We start from the raw sequence: 20,571 nt of genomic DNA, 5'->3' as shown, positions 1-20,571 counted from the left end.
GAATATGTGAGGAAAAACCTTGCAGCTTTTGCCACTCACAAACACGACTGTGGGAGGATAAATGGGGTCGAGGTTAGTATAGATGGGGACCCCATGACCCGACCGCAGAAACAGTACAACTTCCCCAGGGAGGCGGAGGCAGACATGGAAACAGCCTTGGGTTCACTGGTTAAACAGCAGGTATTGAGACTAATAGCTACCCATGTGAACTCTCCATTGTGGCCGGTTAAGAAACCGGACAGCTCCTGGAGAGCCACAGTGGACAATCGAGTACTCAACCGTAACATCCCCGCCTGTGCACCCACTGTTACTGCTATCGCCGACCTCGTTGGAAGTATCCCAGCCTCCGCGACCACCTTCACGGTGCTGGATATTTCCTACGGGTTCTGGTCCATACCTTTAAGAAGGGAAGAGTTTCAGCAGACCCCAGCTGTCATGTATTCAACTATCATTGTAACCCATGTAGAAGTTGACCTAAGTTGTACACCTTCAGAACATTGATCACAAGGAGGTGAACTTGTGGGATACACTCCTAACTTGGATTTTCAGGTAAGAAAGGGGAAGCTCCACCCACCTTCATCACTTGAGGTCTTGGTAATAAAGGTAACTGGTCACAGAGTGACCTTCTCTCAAGTATGGGCCTCATGTGCATTTATACCATATAGTAAGGACATGTCATTGGCGATGAGAAACTGGGATTTAAAACATGCGAGCATGGCCACTAGCAGCACAGAAAAGAGGTACTGTGTTGGTGATGATTGGGACGACTTTATTGAGAAACTACAGCAAAGTTTTACCACTAAGGCATGGTTGGGACAGGATTCAGCCGACAAACGCAGGGCTCATCTCCTGATGGGTTGTGGATCCAGAACGTACTCCCTGATGAAGGACCTTTTAGCGCCACAGAAGCCAGCGGACAAGACGTTCGAAGAGCTCAGTAAGTTGATCGGGGAACACCTTAAATGGGCGAGCAGCATGCACATGGCGAGACACCAGTTTTGCACGCACCGGCGGCGAGAAGGTCAAAGCATTCCTGACTTCGTGGCAGATCTCCGGCAACTGGCGAGCCTATGTAAGTTCCCAGATGCAGCCAGAGCAGAGATGCTGCGAGACATTTTTATTGAAGGCATCGGGCACGCTGGGATTTTCAGAAAACTGATTGAGATCAAAGACTTGACCTTGGAAGCGACAGCTCTGGTAGCCCAGACATTTATCTCAGGGGAGGAAGAGACCAGAATGATGTATGTCAAAAATCTTGGCTCAAATGCGGCAAACAACCAGGGAGTCAACACTGTTAACGCGGCACACAGTTCTCTCGGCAGACAAGGCAATCGGACATGCCCCAGCATGTAGTCGAACCCAAAGGGGGAATTCAACAGAGACAATGGCTAGCTGAATGGCGATTCATGCCAACGCAATGGACAATGCGGCCAGTAATGGGGCCATCAGCACCTGTTAATGGTGCACTTAAGGACAGTTACAGAGACAGTCAGACATGATCGACTGGTAATGGACATTTTGTTTTCAACAACGGGGCCTCCAGCTCATGCTGGAGGTGTGGAGGCAAACACCCAGCCAGAGCTTGCAGGTATCAGCAATATACCTGCAGAAACTGCAATGTCAGCGGTCACTTGGCATGTATGTGCAGGAAGCCTGCAGCCAGGTTGATGTACGAGGAGGACGGGCCCGATGTAAGCCCTACGAGGCCAAATGAATACTGGGGGAAATTGCTGGAAGCTGAAGTACAGCGAGTTCATGTGGAGCACATATACAGTTCATATACCAGGACGCCACCGATAATGATGAAAGTGCTCCTCAATGGCATCCCAGTATTAATGGAGCTAGACACGGGGGCCAGCCAGTCCCTGATGAGTATCAAACAGTTCAAAAGGTTGTCGGTGTCCAAGGCCAGGAGGCCAAAATTATTGCCGATTGACGCACAGCTGCGGACATACATAAAGGAGATCATTCCGTTGCTAGGCAGCGCCACGGTAGTCGTGACCCACAAAGATTCGGAGAAGACTGCCACTCTGGATTGTCCCGGGGAATAGTCCCGCATGACTGGGGAGGAGTTGGCTTGCTGTCATGAACTGGAAATGGGGCGATGTCAATGCAATTTCTTCTGTGGAGCGAGTATCATGCTCACAGGACCTGGACAAATTTGACTCATTATTTCAACCCGGCATCGGCACTTTCATGGAGGCCAAGGTAGTGATTCACATAAACCCGGACGCCAGGCCAGTACAACACAAGACCAGAGCGGTGCTGTACATGATGCAGGAAAAGATAGACTGCGAATTGGACCGCCTGCTGAGGGAAGGCATCATCTCGCCAGTCGAATTCAGTGACTGGGCGAGCCCGATCGTGCCAGTGCTCAGGGCGGATGGGTCGGTCAGGATATGTGGTGATTACAAGGCCACAATCAATCGAGTGCCACTCCAAGACCAGTACCCGCTACCGAGAATGGAGGACGTCTTTGCGACGCTATCCGGTGGCAAACTTTTTTCAAAATTGGACCTGACCCAGGAGCTGGCGAGTGAGTCGAAGAAGCTGACCACCATCACGACACACAAGCGGTTGTTTGAGTACAACAGAAATCCGTTCAGGATTCGTTCGGCCGCCGCGATCTTTCAGCGAAATATGGAAAACCTCCTCAAGTCGATTCCAATGATGGTGGTTTTACAAGACGACATCCTCATCACGGGTCGTGATACTGAAGAACACCTCCACAACCTGGAGGATGTGCTAGGCAGACTGGACCGGGTAGGGCTGCGACTGAAAAAGGCAAAGTGCGTCTTCTTAGCTCCAGAGTTGGATTCGTCGGGAGGAGGGTAGCAGCAGACGGGATCAGATCCACTGTGTCCAAAACAGAAGCGATCCAGAGAGCATCCAGACCCCGTAACATGACGAGCTGCATTTGTTCCTGGGACTCCTGAACTATTTTGGTAACTTTCTTCCCAAATTGAGCACGCTGTTAGAGCCGCAACACGTGCTCCTACGCAAAGGTCGTGATTTGTTCTGGGGGGACAGCCAGGAAAGGGCTTTTGATAGAGCACGCAACTTATTATGCTCCAACAAACGTTATATGACCCGTGTAAGAAACTTGTTTTAACGTGCGATGCGTCGTCCTATGGGGTCGGGTGTGTGTTGCAGCATGTGAATGCCAATGGTCAGTTATAGCGGTAGCTTATGCCTCCAGAAGTCTGTCCCAGGCAGAAAGGGGCCATGGGATGGTAGAAAAGGAAAGGCTAGCATGTGTATATGCAGTAAAAAAAATGCACCAGTACCTGTTTGGCAGGAAATTTGAGCTGGAGACAGATCACAAACCCCTAACGTCCCTTTTGGCCGACAACAAGGCCATAAATGCGAATGCATCGGCCCGCATACAGAGGTGGGCAGTCACGTTAGCCACCTATGACTACACAATTCGGCACAGACCGGGCACTGAAAACTGTGCCGATGTACTCAGCAGGCTCCCACTAGCCACCACTGAGGGGGCAACTGAGCATGATGCTGAGATGGTCATGACTGTGGAAGCTTTCGAAAGTGAAGGCCCAAATGTGACAGCCCATTAGATTAAAGTCTGGACAAATAAAGACCCGCAACTGTCTTTCGTTAAGAAATGTGTCCTGAATGGGGACTGGGCAGCCACGTACGGGGCATGCCCTGAGGAATTTAAACTGTTTCATAGGCGCAAGGATGAACTCTCGATTCAGGCCGATTGCCGACTGTGGGCAAACCGTGTAGTCATGCCCCAGAGGGGCAGAGAGGTGTTTCTCAGAGAACTTCACAATGAGCACCCGGATATTGTCATGATGAAGGCAATTGCCAGGTCACACGTTTGGTGGCCAGGGATAGATGCAGACCTGGAACTTTGTGTTCGCAAGTGCACCACGTGTGCTCAGCTGGGCAACGCACCCAGGGAAGCCCCCCTGAGCCCCTGGTCCTGGCTCGTCAAGCCATGGTCACGCATCCATGTGGACTACGCAGGTCCTTTCATGGGAACAATGTTTTTGGCTGTCGTAGACGCCTACTCCAGATGGATTGAGTGTGCCATTTTAAATTCAAGCACATCCTCTGCCATGATAGAAAGTCTACGGGCAATGTTCGCCGCCCATGGTCTACCGGATGTTTTGGTCAGCGACAATGGCCCGTGCTTCACAAGCACTGAATTCCAGAATTTCACGATAGGCAATGGAATTAACCATGTCAGAACGGCACTGTTCAAGCCGGCCTCAAACAGCCAGGCGGAACAAGCAGTACAGATATTCAAACAGGGGATGCTCAGAATCAAAGGGGGTTCCCTACAAAGCAGCTTATCATGCCTCCTGTTGGCCATTAGATCCCGACCACACTCGCTCACAGGGGTTCCACCCACAGAGCTGCTAATGAAAAGGACGTTCAAAACCAGGTTATCCCTGATACACCCTACTATGAAAGAAATTGTTGAGAGCAGGCATCAGTCACAATGTGACTACCATGACAGGAATGCGAGGGCGCGATGTATTGATGTCAATGACCCTGTTTTTGTCCTTAATTATGCTGCAGGGCCCAAATGATTGCAGGCACTGTGATTGCCAAAGAGGGGAATAGGGTTTTGGTAGTTAAACTTACCAATGGACAAATCTGCCGCAAACACGTGGATCAAACTAAAAGGAGGTTCAGCATCCCCATAGAAGAAGCAGAGGAAGAACACGACGTACACCACAGGTGACCAAACACGGGAACCAAGTGGAGGAGAGCCCAGTCACTGTGGGCAGTCTGGACAGGCCTGAGGTACTGCAAACAGCAGACATTCAGGCCAGCGCCGAACAAGTGGAGCCCCAACTCAGGCGCTCTACAAGGGAGCGTAAACTACCAGAGAGACTTAACCTGTGATCCCAATAAGACTTTGGGGGGGGGAGGTGATGTCATGTATTCAACTATCATTGTAACCCATGTATAAGCTGACCTGAGAACGTTGACCACAAGGGGGTGAACTTGTGGGAGACACTCCTAACCTGGACTTTCAGGTATAAAAGGGGAAGCTCCGCCCACCTTCATCACTTGAGGTCTTGGTAATAAAGGTAACTGGTCACAGAGTGACTTTCTCTCACGTATGAGCCTCATGTGCATTTATACTGTATAGTAAGGACATATCACCAGCAATTAGTACAGTATGTAGATGACCTGCTCCTGTTCACCGATGAGGGGGAGGAGCATGGCCCACTGCTGGCTGAACTGCTGGAGCTGCTGAAAGAAGAAGGATTTAAAGTAAACCCCAAGAAGGCACAGATCGGCTTGAAGGAAGTAAAATTCCTGGGACTGGCTGTGCGCGCTGGGGAAAGAGCCACAGACAAAGCTAGAAGGGAAGCAGTGCAGAAGTTACCCGCCCCCAACACAGTGACAGGAGTAAGATCTATTCTAGGGCTAACCGGGTACTGCAGAGACTTCATTGAGGATTATGCAGCCAGCAGCCCCTCTGCTCCAACTCCTACACAAGGGAGTGGAGTGGGAATGGGACGAAGGTTGCGAGGCAGCATTTATCCAACTCAAGAAAGACCTGCAGACCGCGCCAGCTCTAGGGGCTATCGATGGGGGTAAAGAGTTTTTCCTGGAGGTGGCAGCCAGTGCGGACAGCCTGAGCGCAGTACTGCTCCAAGAGCGGCACGGCCGGCTGAGACCAGTGGTCTACTCCTCCAGGATACTCACGGACGTGGAAAAGGGATACTCCAACTGTGAGCGGCACCTCCTAGCCACTCACTGGGCTGTGAAAAGATCACTGATCTTCACAGGGGGGCCCCCTATCACACTCCTTACCCACCATACGCCCACCCAAATGCTCCTGGACGGGAGAATCAAGGACGGGACAGTGAGCAGTGACCGTATTGCTCGCTGGACCCTGCTCCTCTCTCAAATGGACCTTATGGTAAAGGGTCTCTGCGAGCCAAGACTCGCAGCCAACATGATTTATCCAGGGACAGCCCACCGGTGTTCCGTAGAAGGGGTATGGGAAATTAACAAAGGCTTTTGTTGGGTTACACCCACAGGCCGAGAGATCTATGTGGACGGTTCAAACACGGTATCTGCGGGTGAATGACTCACAGGCTGCGGAGTTTATGATCCTGAGGCAGGCATTGCCCTGGCGATTAAACTCCCCAGTACTATGAGCACCCAGCACGCTGAACTGTCTGCGGTGGTGTATGTAGTCACACACCCCGAAGAATTCCCTACTCCATACACGATTTGCTCAGACAGTATGTTCACATGCAATTCGTGTACAGAGTACCTGGCTGTCTGCTCCCGTCATGGATACACATCCGCAGACAGGAGACCCCTTGCATTCAAGCCCCTACTGGAAAATATCATGACAGCTGTCGGGGAGGAAGGGAATATCTACATACATAAGGTGAAGGCAAATTCCACCACAGAACCCCGTAGCGAGGGAAACCAGCAGGCTGACATGTTAGCCAAGCAAGGGGCGCGCACGGGCAAGCTCTGAGATCCGTACAACCCAGGACCCATCGCAGCAGTCAGGGGCAGGATAGCGACGGCAGGGAAGGCAGGGATAGCTTTGCCCCCGGACCTAAAAATGGTCCAGACCCAAGACTCCGCCCTCAAAACTGTCCTGAACATGCTAGCAAAAGGGGAAAGGATAGACAGCTCGTACGGCACAGCAGCAATAGCCATTAAAGAAGGCATGCTGTTCAGGGGGGAGCAATGGGCAGTACCGCAACAACACCGGAGAGAGTTCCTTCAGCTGGCCCACGAGGGTCCAGGAGCAGGACACCCTGGACCTGAGACCACTTGGCAACGGGTGGAACAGGCAGGGTGGTGGCCAGGACTCAGGGAAGACTTCCACAAGTTCTGTGCTAGCTGTCCGGTGTGCTACAACCCCGACCCCCAGAAAAGAAAGGTGTCTATGGGACATATCAGGTCGGTAGAGGGACCCTGGCAGTCGATCCAGATTGATTACATCTGCCCAGGGGGTTTACAAGTACTGCAAAGTATTAGTGGATGTATTCATCAAATGGGTGGAAGCCTTCCCATGCCGAACAGCCACTGCCCTGGGAACAGCTAGGATCCTGGTCAGAGAAGTGTTCTCCCGAGGGGGACTACCACAATACGTTGAGTCTGACCAAGGGAGTCATTTCACCGGGCAGGTGATGCAGAAGACCCTTAAGGTACTCGGCATCAGAGGAAAATGGCATTTCGCCCATAACCCGCAGTCATCCGGGTCTGTGGAGCATTTAAACTGCACTATCAAAGAAAGGCTACGCAAAGAGACAGGGGACTCACCCAAGGGGTGGGTAGAGATCCTACCACTGGTCCTCATGGGGATCCGGGCCAGCCAGTCAAAGAGCACGTGGTACTCCCCATACGAGCTCATGACCGGCAGAGCCATGCGAACCCCCACCCATGTGTTAGCCCCGGGACTCACGGAAGGTCAGCTTTGGGAAGTGAACCGGGACAGCTTTGTCAGGGATCTGTTTGAACACCTTAAACAGATTTACTGGCAGGCTGCTAACAACATGGGAAAACAGCATCGGAGCAACCGACTGCTGCTGGAACCCCGCAAAGATCATGAATGGGAGATAGGGGACCAGGTTATGGTGAGGGACTACGCTAGAGTAGGGGTCTTTGAGGCACTGTACATGGGACCGTACCACATTGTCGACAAGGCAAGCCCCATGGTCTCTGCCATAAAATTGCCCTGTCGAACAAAGTGGTTCCACATAAATCAGTGCAAACTTTAAAACCCGGGGCAGCAGCTAAATGCAAGGGACAGCCAAAAACTGTAAACTGTGCTAAAGACAGGGACCCCCAGCCAACAACCCCTCACTGTGGTAATCCCACAGGGGATGTGGCAGACCCACAGACTGTACCTAGAGGGGCGGTGAACTGTGTTACTGGAGGAGCTGTCCCCCCAATCATTTGGGACTCGGACGCACCTCCAGCAGCCGGAGCCTTAAGAAGGACCTCCCGCACACCACGGCCAAAGACACCGTGGTCACCAGTGCTCCAATTTGAATGGTTCAGCCCCGGGAAAGGGACCAGCCGCAAAAGGGCAGTTAAGGTCAGAGACCAGCCCGCGAGCAGGGACACCCAGCCGGTAGCCTCGGGCAACGAGGCTAGAAGAGATAGCGGTGGACCAGACACCAAGTGGGAGTCCCCAGCCCGTAGCCCTCGACCAGGCAGAACCCCCAGGGGAAGAAACGAACCAGGCAGTCACCCACAAAGGAGCGGTGTGCTGCAGCACCGGAGGGGACGTTCCCCCGATAGTGTGGGACTCAGGGTTAGAGGGTGCAGACCGACCTATCACCTACCTCGCTGGACACCCAGCGGGAGAAGAAGAAAGAAAGAAGGCAGGAATTAACCTGGCCACCCGGAGACGGGTGGCAGATGTACATATATAGCGATGTGAATTTAAGGATGTTTAGCAATACGAATTGAAGTATGTTTAGTGAATCAGTTCAGAATAGTGCAAGATTTATCGGTGTAATGATAAGTACATATGTAGCAGTTAACTGGCGTAGGGAAAAGAATCTACCTGTGCAGCTGTTAAAAGAAGCACAGGCCGGGTAATACTCGGGAGTAAGAAGAATCTACCGGTATGGCTATTAAGGAAGCACCGGTAAGATAACAAGCAGAACGACTGTGAGATAAAACTTAGAAGCAGAAATCAGTCCACAAGGAACTGAATAAGACAGCCAGTCAATTAAAGACTATGAGCTCAAATTGGAACTCGGTCACCTTTGTCAAGCCAGAGAGCTTTCTCAGGGCTAGACAATCTGTTTTTTGTGCCCCTACAGGAAAGAGGACAGTATGAGAAGGATTCTATTCCTGCTCGCCCTGATCAGGATGAGCAGCAGCGACCGAGGAGACGTGGAAGAATCCCTCATTTACGGATGTTCAGGAGGGAGAGCATCGATCGTAACCGCCGGGGGTGACCCCCGAGACGTGGAAGAACTCGCCGTTTACGCCCACGAGGGAAGGTGGCCAGGGTGGCTGGGATCTAATTCTACCCACTACTCCAGCCAGGAAGGTTTTACCTAGGGGGAGGCCTCACTTCCATGCCCCCGGATACGGATCATCGCTGTCTGAGTCAATGTTACAGAGGGAAAGCGTGTGTGTTTGACTTGCAAAGGGAACATTCCCTGCGAAGATGGTGGTGGCTCAGAAAACTCAGCAAGGATGCATGGGACCAGGAATCGGACTGGGAAAGACTCGGTAATGATACGTACCGCACCATCACGGGGACACGGGGAGGAGTAACAGTGTGTTGAGATAAATGATGGGAACCCGAACAAGGAATTTATGTTTGCATGTGGGGATCAGAGAGTATTTGTCCCACAGGCATATCAATCGCCTTCACCAGGCAATGGCAAGATGAAGGGGAAGGGATGGGGTGGGATTCCAGCCTACACGGGTGTGCGGTCCCACACCCCCCTCTCCCAATTAACGCCACCGAACTAAGAGCACACATTAAGAAAGCCCTGCCCACAACCCCGCCAATACGCACAGTAATAGAAAGTTGTCCTATCACCACCAAGGGACCTGGTAACGGATTAGTATTGGTACCGACTGAAAAGGCGTTATATCAGGGCCTACATGATGCAGTAGCTTCAGTAATATTAAATCTTACCGAGGTACACCTGCCTGTATGGTGTCCGAAGGAAACAGAGCTGCTATACCAGGCCCTACTTAGAGACATGTTCCAGAAATTTTATGAGTTAGACTTTGGAAATGTAGACAAAGCAGACCTATACACCCGAAATGCTAGGGACACCATGGGCTCAGGGAGACCAAGAAGGGGAATCATAAACAACGTTTTCACTACCTACAATACAGCATCATCTGTAATAAATAGCCGAGATGACATCGAGCTGCAAACAGTTTAAAGACCGAATCGCAAAAAATCCTGAAACAGGAGAATACTGTAGTAGGTTCAGGACTACACGAGGACCAGGCTATGACTGTCCATTTAAAAGAAATAGTGGCTGAGCTGGAAAAACATGCACAGACAGTGAGTGCACTCATATGGGAGGATAGAAACGCTTCTGACCAGGCTGCACAGAACGAGATGTGCATATTGTATGGGGCAGGGTTGTTGGGTGAGGGCCGCAACAACCTGGAGGATTTAAGACAAGGTGTAGCCCCCTCTTGGATCAGGAACAAGCACCTCGCAGCCCTCCACCCGTACAGCAATTCACTAAGCTCGTGCCAGCTCCGCCTAGCCTCTGAAGCCTACCCTGTCCCAGTAGACGGTGGGAAATCTAATCACACTATTATGGGGATATTATTAAGGATGCTGGTCATGGGTGGGACAGCCCGACCTGCACCGGTATACCGGATGGAGAACATTGGAGTTATTCAGGGAGGTGCACACATTCGTTTTGCAGCGGTCCCACCCGATGTCATAAAGTGGGAGCACGCTGTAACGGGTACTGACCTCTCCGGGTGCCGGAGCCGGTGTGCACACGTAATACTGTGTCCCCAGTACTTAAGTGCCCATTCAAAGTCAGAGTGTGGGTTTAAAGCTGCTGGTGCACAGCCTATTAACTGTACCATGGAGGTAATGGCACAAGCCCACGTCCCTCCACAGGTAACATACATAGGGGCTGGGACATATTGTGTCACCACCAGTGCGCCCCACTACCAACATGGACACTTCTGGTGTCCGGTAAGTGACAGCAGTTTTAGCTTCAAACCTGAGGCATCAGTTCAAGTGGCCCAGGAACAGATTGTCCCCATTCCTGAACCCTCCACTGTCCACCTCACTGTGAAGGAAAACATTACAAACCTGCAGGATTATGTTGTACATTTTGGCTATGCAATTCCCCCTCTACCCAAACATCTTACTGCTCTGCTAAAAGCTGTAATTATCTCACAAAAACACTTCTATACTCTCGAACAGAAAACCATTGAGATAGGGAAAAAGATTCTCGAGATCACCATTCCGCCTTGGTGGAACCTTTTCAGAAATATAGAAGTCCCAGTCTGGATCAGAATCGCTTCCCAAACTTTTGTTATTTGTCAACTCGCGATTATACTTTACTTATGGTTTCTCACTTGCCGAGTGAAACGCAGAGGTCGTCAGGTCAGGCACCAAATGGTGCTGTACGCTCCATGGCCGAACTTGGGAATCGCGCAGGGAGGGGTGACACCTTACTAGCATGTTTAATTTGTGTTTGATTTTACCTGCTGTAAACCGCAACATCGCAAATGTTGTAAGAATGTAACTTAAATGTTTTGATCATGTACCTTTATTTTACTGAACTTAAAACGTGTTTGACTATGGACCTTTATGCTATTTGAGAATGTGTTGCTATGTGTTTTTATTTTATTTTACTTAAAGTTGTGTATGACTGTATTCCGTCATTTTACTGTGAAAACCGAGTAAAAGAGGGACATCATCCCCCCTCTATGCTATAACCGAATTGTAATGACTGTATTCGCCTGTATATTGCATTGCATTTCAACGGGGGATGCAGGGTAATGTTTAGTTGGTATAAATGCAGGGAAGGTTGACTCTCGGGAGCAGGAATTTTGCTTATCTTGATTGACACTCAAGAGTGTGGATTGTCAACAGGGCGGAATGATGGAATGCAAAATTCACAAGAACCCCCCCCCCCACCCCACCCCGTGTTTGGGCTCATTCAAAAGTAAATTTAATTTGGGACTATCTACTGAAAAGTTTGGAACTCTAAAGTGCTTTTGGAAGAAACTACGAATTTTAATAGAATTCTGAACTTTTACAAGACAAATTCAAGGCTGTGGGCGGACCTAAAGAACCCACAGGAGACACCCTGATTAATGGGTCTGCCTAGGTGTTGGAACTGAAGTTACTTTGTTTGGAGAATTGAGTAGTCAAGAATCTTTCTCCACAAGGAACATTAACATTACAAAATAGCTACTCATCAACATGGGTCTGGACAACCATTTCAGCATATACATCACAAAGAGGCCCAATCCAGCCTGTATGCGAAAGACGAAGCACAAAAGGACATTGCAATTACCAAACTAATATTTCCATCAGGAAACAGTTTTCGAACATCAACCCACCCAAAACATATCAACTTTTAACGAGCCCGACAAAATATTACAAAGAAGAACCAAGTCCGCCAAAATTATACAAAGGATTTTGAAGAGATCTGGCGCTAAGATTAGAACACTGAAATGGTATAACTGACCCCTGTTTTCAACAGAGGAGAGGTGATTACTAGGTAGCTACAAGGCTGCTACTACCTCATCAAGACAAGGAGAGAAACCAACGCTACAGTTGTAAACTAACTTCTCCAGCCTTGAAGTCCTGAAGTTATGAAGGAAGGAAGAACATCACCATCGCAGCAGCGACCGTCCACAGTCAACGTGGTATCAAGGGAAAACCAACCGCGATCTACTGTTAACTATCAAAAGGATTGGTAAGCATAAGTCCCTGCCTGCCCTGGAGTCTAACCTAGCTAGAATTAGGTAGTGGGTGGTGGGAGGTATAATTTACTGTGACCCCCTTTGAATGTGTAGTGCATGGTTCTTTATTAGAGTGATTTGTGATTTTAAGTTTGACCTTGTACTTTTCCTTGTATTGTTCTTTATTAGAGTGATTCTAAGTTTGGCCGTGTATTTTCTTACTAGAGTAATAAGCCTGTATTACTTCTCGGCCTTTTGGCTAAGATCAAGTGTATTATCTGTTCTTATCAGTTTAATATTCCCTATGGGGACATGATATTGAATTGATTTTTGGACAGGGAGCTGGATCAGGGGCTTGCCCCGTCCACTCCATGCACCGACCTGGTATTGCAATATTTCCAGGAACGGTGCAACTTCGCCTCTCGGCCTTTTGGCCTAAGATCAAATATATTGGCGCAAAGTGATCTTTGGCGTTAGAGTTGATCTGGAACGAAATTGGATAAAAAAAAAATATAAAAAAAATTAAAAAATCAAGACAAGGAGAGAAACCAATGCGACAGTTGTAAACTAAATTCTCCAGCCTCGAAGTCCTGAAGTCCTGAAGGAAGGAAGAACATCACCATCGCAGCAGCGACCGACTGTGATCCCTTTTGAATGTGTAGCGCATGGTTCTTTATTAGAGTGATTTGTGATTTTAAGTTTGACCTTGTACCTTTCCTTGTATTGTTCTTTATTAGAGTGATTGTAAGTTTGGCCTTGTATTTTCTTATGAGAGTAATAAGCCTGTATTACTTTGACTGTAATAAAAACAAAGTTCTTTGCATCAAACCAGTGTCCTCTGCACTTTTGTCACCCCCCCCCAAATAAATCCAGAGTACAGAACCCAAGGGAGTGGGAGCGATTCGAACCGCTCGGGTTGGTCAGAAGGGAACCCGACCCCCTCACAGAGACCAAACTCCCCCTTACAACATACACTGGCCTAAGTTAGTTTGGCCTAACTTTCAGCTGGCCAAATTTGCTTCTATGGCCAGAAGAGATGTAAGTGGCTTGTCACGCCCCCTTTTGGAGAGAACAAACTACACTAGGAAAAAACCTAACTAATTGACTTACATTGGAGCAAGTTAAATGGGGAAATTTGCGATTTTTAAGTTACTCCAAAAAAAGCTACTTACTCCAAAAAAAACAGGGACACTCTTGGGGAAATTTGGGCCCTTCATCTTTAAATTGAATTGCAATGGAAAATGTGACCATCTGTATGTGTCCCACCCGTTAGAAGCGCACCATGTCTGAAAATTAATATTTTCATTTTTGCAGAAGAAATTGGCCCACAACAAAAGGGAAAGACATAGAACAGGAGGAGGTCCTCCAAATCCGCACCAACTATCACCCCTCGAACAGAGGGTTGCTGCCTTGCTGAGTCACACCGGCAGAAAAAGAATCAGCTCTGCACAAGCTGGACCCACACGCGAGGGTGAGGGTGAGTGATTAAAATGCATAGTCGCCCTTCAAATCAACCTGCTGACTGGTCTGGTACATGCCAGACTACTCATGCCGCCCATCCTGCCCCCTCCTGTGCTGCTAACCATTTGACTGTTCTGTTGTATTTTGCAGAAGAAGAAGACACTCCTCAACATCTTGAAGATCTACCAGAAGAACCAGACCAAGGCGGGTGGGGGGAGGAGGGGTCCATGGAAATGTGTGCACGGGAGAATGCTACCCGCGATATAGATCAGTCCATAGTACAGGGCATCACACTGCCAGCAACCTCCATGAGCTTCTCGACGACATTCCATGGGTTCACACCTGCCGAGGTTGCGCGTCCCAGTGGCGGTGGTGAAATGCATGTTGGGACACCCAGTGCCCCACCGTCCCAGCCTGCGCCCCACACTGGAGGGGTGCCATTAGGCAGACCCACGGCGAGGGGAAGGAGAAGCCGACCAGTCTCTCCTGAGATGCAGCCCTCAGCAGAGGTTAATCAGGTTGTGTCATTGGGTGAGGAGACCAATGCCCTCACAAGATCACTTGTGGCGACCGTCAGTGGGATGCATGATGAGGTCGCGACACTGTCGGGTGAAATCTCAGCACTGAGACGGGAAGTGAGGGCAGACATTTCAGAGGGTGTGCAAACGATGGCAGATTCCATGAGGGAGCTAGCTTCTGCAATAAGGGCACAAAGGCCGGATACTCAAATGTCACTCCCACTTCAATCCACGCACCAGCCACCGTTCAGACCCAAGCCGAGCCCCCAACGCCCCCCACCACCATCACCGACCCTATAATGAAGTGCACTTTCCTCCAGATAAGGGGGATGGGTGCAGCCTTTCTTTGCTGTTGTTGCTGTTGTTGCTGTTTTTGCTGTTGTTGTTGTTGTTGTTGAAGTACACTGTAAAATATCCAATAAAAGATAGCTTGCATTAAAACTGAATCATGTTCGATTAGGACCACGCAACATTTAGGGACAAAGTAAAAAGTAAAACTCCCTCACCCCTACAGTCATGTGTGCCTGCCGCCCCTAGCCCTGGCGGGAGGGCTAGCCGCTGCGTTTTGTAGTCGGCAAGGTAGGACTGCTCTATTTTCTGTAGCTGATTTATCTTTCATTTATTTTTGATGATGTTGTGCAGCTGTTGTGCTGAAGATATTGTAATATTGTGCTGATGTTGTGAAGGTCTTTACTACTTTAGAATCCTCTAACTCACCTTGCCACCTGCCCCCCCGCTCTGCGCTGATTTCTTAAATGTAGGTAAGGTTTTTCTGTGCCTACAAAAGTGGCAACATACACTGGCCTAAGTTAGTTTGGAGTAACTTTCAGCTGGCCAAATTTGCCTCTATGGCCAGAAGAGGCATAAGTGGCTTGTCATGTCCTTTTTTGGCGAGAACAAACTAAACTAGAAAAAACTTAACTTACTGACTGACACTGGAGCAAGTTAAATAGGGAAATTTGCAAATTTTAAGTTACTCCATAAAAAGCTACTTACTCCAAAAAAAAAGGGACAACTCTTGGGGAAATTTGAGGCCTCTCTATCTACCCTATCAAATTTTTAAATATCTTAAGCACCTCAATCAGCTCACATCTCAATCTTTCAAATTCAACGGATTACAACCTGTCCCCATAATTTAACCTTAGAGCCCCAGTCTTCTTCTTAGGCAGTCCCTCGGAGTCAAGGATGACTTGCTTCCACACTAGTATGTGTTCTCAGGTGACCTACAGTCTCTGTTACAGGTGGGGCAGACGGTGGTTGAAGAAATGGGTGGGTGGGGGGCCTGGGTTTGCCGCACGCTCCTTCTGCTGTCGACGCTTGGCTTCAGCTTGCTCCCGGCGAAGAGGCTCGAGGTGCTCAGCGCCTTCGCGGATGCTTTTCCTCCACTTTGGGCGGTCGTGGGCCAGGGATTCCCAGGTGTCAGTGGGGATGTTGCACTTTTTCAAGGAGGCTTTGAGGGTGTCCTTGAAGCATTTCCTCTGCCCACCTGGGGCTCGCTTGTCGTGTCGGAGCTCCGAGTAGAGCGCTTGTTTTGGGAGTCTAGTATCGGGCACGCGGACGATGTGGCCTGCCCAATGGAGCTGATCAAGCGTGGTCAGTGCTTCGATGCTGGGGATGTTGGCCTGATCGACAACACTGATATTGGTGCGCCTGTCCTGCCAATGGATTTGCAGGATCTTGCAGAGACAGTGTTGGTGTTACTTCTCCAGTGCTTTGAGGTGCCTGCTTTGAGGTCCATGTCTCTGAAGCAAAGAGGAGGGAGGGTATCACTACTGCCCTGTAGACCATGAGCTGGGTGCCGGGTTTGAGGTCTTCAAACGCCCTCTTCCTCAGACGACCGAAGGCTGCGCTGGCACACTGCTGACAGTAGGCTCCCGAGGTATGGAAAATGGTTCACGTTGTCCAAGGATGCAACTGTCAAGAGTCTAACAACCATTTCTGCAGGTCCTGGCAAACTAAATGAGTGGGGTAAGGCAGGGTGTGGAGAAGCGAAGGGGCAATGCTGTTGGGTAACGCAGAGTGTGGAGCAGCAGAGGGTCAATGCTGTGGAGTAATACTGGGTGTGGAGCGGGGAAGGGACAATGCTCTGGGGTAATGCTGGGTGTGGAGCCGGGGAGGGTGCAATGCTGAGCTCCGCCACTTGGTGCAATGACACCAGCGACTGCCGTGAGCACGAAGATTGAACATGGTCGCACTGCATTCAGTCTGGGCACCGCACCTCAGCGGACTTGGAGTGGGAGCAGCGCAGATTCACCAGAATGATGCTGCATGGCTGTTGGTGGTGTCCTTGCAGCAAGTGGCAGAGCTGGGCAATGTCCCCTCTGCTGGTCCACACCCGGCATTACCCCACTCATTCCCGGGTCGGTTTGCCAGGGCCTGCAGAAATGGTTGTTGGACTCTTGGCAGGTGCAGCCTGCTATGGCACCATTCGTGCGATGTCACTATGGCTCAGTGGGTAGCACTCCTACCGTTGAGTCAGAAGATTGTAGGTTCAAGTCCCACTCCAGGGATTTGAGCATGTAAATCTAGGTTGACACTGTGATGCAGTACCGAGGGAATACTGCACTGTCGTAGGGTGCCACCTTTTGGATGAGACGTTAAACCGAGGTCCCGTCTGCTCTCTCCGGTGAATGTAAAAAATCCATGGCGCTTTTCGAAAATGAGCAGGTGGGGTTATCCCCGGTTTTCTGGCCAGTCTTCTTCTTAGATGGTCCCTCGTATCGAGGATGACTTGCTTCCACGCCCAAAAAGGATGAGTTCACAGGTATTTCAATGAAGATCCTAATATTCCAGATCCCGAATTACATCTTGAAGGGTGGAAGATGCCTGTGCGTGGATTTTTTTAACATGTGGTGGCCGTTGCACACCAGCCACCACACGGGCTTGACAGAGCTAGGTCTTGGTTCAGTGGCAAGGATTACCCAAGACGACTGGAGACCAGCTCTGCTGCACGGACCTAGTGAGCACACATATCGCAGTGTGGGCTAGCCTGTGCTGCCCCTGGACCCTCGCCTCTTCTGGCCCCGAACTCACGCCTCTCCTGGGCCCCGATCACATCGCTCTGCAATCTCTCGCTGCTCCTTCACCCCAACCTTGCCGCTCCTGCTGTACCTGCCCACGCTCCAATCACCGACCTGGGTTTTGGTGACGTCCAATTCAGTCGCCCTCTTCACAGCTGTGGCCCTCCTGCAGCAGCTCACGCTGTACCTTGCAGTGGTATGCTGTCACGCTGTCCAGGGCTGCCGCTCGCTGCTCCTTTTATGGCTCCGACCTGCCTCGGATGCTCTCTCGCAGGTGTGGGCCGCCACGCTGTCCACCACAGGGCCATAAAAGGAGCGGCGTGCGGCAGCCCCTGGATAGCATAGCGGCCCTGACCTGCGAGAGACCATCTGGCCAATATTTATCCCTCAACCAACATAACAAAAACAGATCGTCTGGTCATTAGTCGTTATCACGTTACAATTTATGGGAGCTTGCTGTGCGCAAATTGGCTGCCGTGTTTCCCATATTACGACAGTGACTACACTCAAAAGTACTTCATTGGCTGTAAAGCGCTTTGAGACGTCCGGTGGTTGTGTAAAGCACTGGAAAGCAAGTCTTTCTTTCTTCTTCTAAAGCATGTCATGCTGTTAGGTGTCGTTATGAAAAAGCTTCCAGCATAGGTGTGAGACAGTCATTCACAGCTCACTGAGACACAACCCATACTGGGGAGATGGACCTTCAGCAACACTGTGAAGTTTGCAGTGTCTCTCTGCCAGTGTTGGGGTGTGGGTGAAGGCACAACGCACCACTCGGGCAGCCTGGCCTGCCTGGAATCCTTCAGCTGGACCCCTTCTCCTCCAAACACAACACCCCAAAGGATTCCGTTGGCAAACACTCTTGTGCCAATAAGGGGAGCTGAGGAGGGATTGAATAAATAAATACAACGGCCAATGAAAGCCATTGAGCTGGATTTTTGGTCCGTTGCTGCCTCTGTTTGCGCCCCGGATGGGCGGTAATGGTGGCGGGACGCATTTCCAGGCGGGTGTCCAGCTTCCCGCGCCCCGCTGGGTCCTTCGGTGCCGGGTTTGCGGGGGTGCAGAGCAGTACCGCCCGGGAGAGGCTGTGACACCGGTTCCATATTTGAAACCTGTTCTGGCCCATATAGGGCTGGGGAAAGCATTCCACATTCAGAGAATGTGCGGCAATTCAGAGGAATGTCTCTTTAAGAAAAATGAAACGCTGGTAAAGAATTATTTGTCATGAAAAGCATCATTTGCACAGAAGAGGTGCAGAAGGTGATCAACGCAAGGTCATGCCAATCTGTTGTAGGCTCTTGATGTTCAGGATGCTAGGCTGCACTTGGCATGCTGTGAGTTTGCTGTTTGCTTGGCAGACGCACTCTGTGTGGGTAAGGAATACTGGGCACTAAGTGTCACTGCTCAGATACCATTAAAAGCCCAACAGCCTCTGCCTGCAGAGCTCAGATGGGCCCTTCGCCGACTTGGTGTAGTCAAGCTGTGCAACGCACGTGTATTATTTCATCATACCTTGTTTGATAGCTCGTGCTGAACAGCTGTGCACAAACAGCATGAAGCTAGTTGCTTGTAAAATCAAACTAAAAACCTTGCAAGAATTACAAATCAGCGAGTGAGCAGACAGTGGGTGGTGAGTCCTGACACAGTTTGCTTGCTGCAGTTCTCTTAACCCGCCCAACATACAAGTATTGTCAGAAAAGGCTAAGGGATGAAATGGAAACTGGCAGCTGAAGGCAGTAAGTGTAAGTGTTGTGTGTAAAGCTGCAGAATCCTCGCTGTGAATCACAATCACTGTCTCACTCAATTTTGCTCTGTGTGTCCCAGTGATTGAAGCTAAGAGTTTGACTGATGCCTTGATACAGTGTCAGATTGGTTATTCTCGCTGTCACTCAAAATGTCACAGTCACTCATTGCTTCTGTGACCTACAAAAAAAAAGAGGAAAACACCAAGATGTTTGGTGCCAGCCCGCAGAGGGACTTCTGCTCTGAATGTGGAACGTTAATAAGAACATAAGAACAGAAGAAATAGGAACAGGAGTAGGCCATACTGCCCCTCGAGTCTGCTCCACCATTCAATAAGATCATGGCTGATCTGATCATGGACTCAGCTCCACTTCCCCGCCCGCTCCCCAAAAACCCTTGCCCCTTATCATTTAAGAAACTGTCTATTTCTGCCCCTTATTCTAAGATCATGCCCTCTAGTTCTAGTTTCCCCCATCAGTGGAAACATCCTCTCTGCATCCCTCATAATCTTATACGTTTCGATAAGATCACCTCTCATTCTTCTGTGATCTCAATCTCACCATCCTCTGTGTGGCCCTACAACCAATTCAAGCTTCTCTGGAGGCACAAATGGATCCATATGGCACTACTTGTACTTGCCTCAGGACACTGGCTCACAGCCACTGATGGTTTCGTGGAGCAACGATCATTTTGCATCATTGAAACTCCGGGAGAGGCTTTACCGTTCTGGCGAGTGAATTTCCTGGCCACAGAGGTTGGAGAGGAGGGTGCAGAATGGCTGGTGAAGATCGGGCAGCCCTTGTCCACCCGATGCCGAGCTGTTAAGTGTCAGGTACAGGGTTTCGGGAGGGCTCACGGGGGATGATGGGGGCTGAGAGAGCAGGGTAGGGGAGTCCATGACTTTCCAACACAGTAACCATCCTGCTCTGCCCAGCCCCACAAAGGAAGGGCTGGATTTTCGGCTTTGCTGATTTCGGGGCGGTAATGGCGACGGGGCGGTAAATTTTGCGCCCGGGAACAGTTTGCGCCTCAGTCAGCAAAATTGGTCAGCTGGGCCCTGAGTGTGGGGCGGGGCGCTAAGGGAGGTGTACACACCTCTCTCAGGGCGCTAGGCTGGCTGAGCTACTGAAAATCCCGAGCTACACAGCCGACCTGGGGTGCTCTGACTACACTGCACACCCTATGAAAGGGGGAGCACAAGGGAGACCGGGAGAAGTAAGACAATAGCTTGGGCAATGGCTTTGTGTGGCGAAACATTGGACAAGGTTAAACAAGGTAAAGTGAAATATGATTAAGCTAAGTGAACTGACCTCAAGTGCCTACTGTCTAACTATTGTCTAAACTAAGGTGGACACCTGGTAGTGACAGGAATTAAGACCAATGATGTAATATGGAATGTTCTAGAAGGTAGGCGTGGACATTGTAAAATGCGTCATTTGATT

General features: G+C 50.0%; 1 pseudogene; it reads left to right on the top strand.

Annotated features, from left to right (window-relative positions):
* Positions 1-12,629: 12,629 nt before the first annotated feature.
* LOC139229397 (U2 spliceosomal RNA) lies at positions 12,630-12,808 on the top strand (annotated as a pseudogene).
* Positions 12,809-20,571: the final 7,763 nt, after the last annotated feature.

The sequence above is a fragment of the Pristiophorus japonicus genome, chromosome 18, assembly GCF_044704955.1.
Source record: "Pristiophorus japonicus isolate sPriJap1 chromosome 18, sPriJap1.hap1, whole genome shotgun sequence".
Lineage (NCBI taxonomy): Eukaryota > Metazoa > Chordata > Chondrichthyes > Pristiophoridae > Pristiophorus > Pristiophorus japonicus.
Note: the sequence above shows the minus strand (reverse complement) of the source record. Positions and strands in the feature narration are given on the sequence as shown.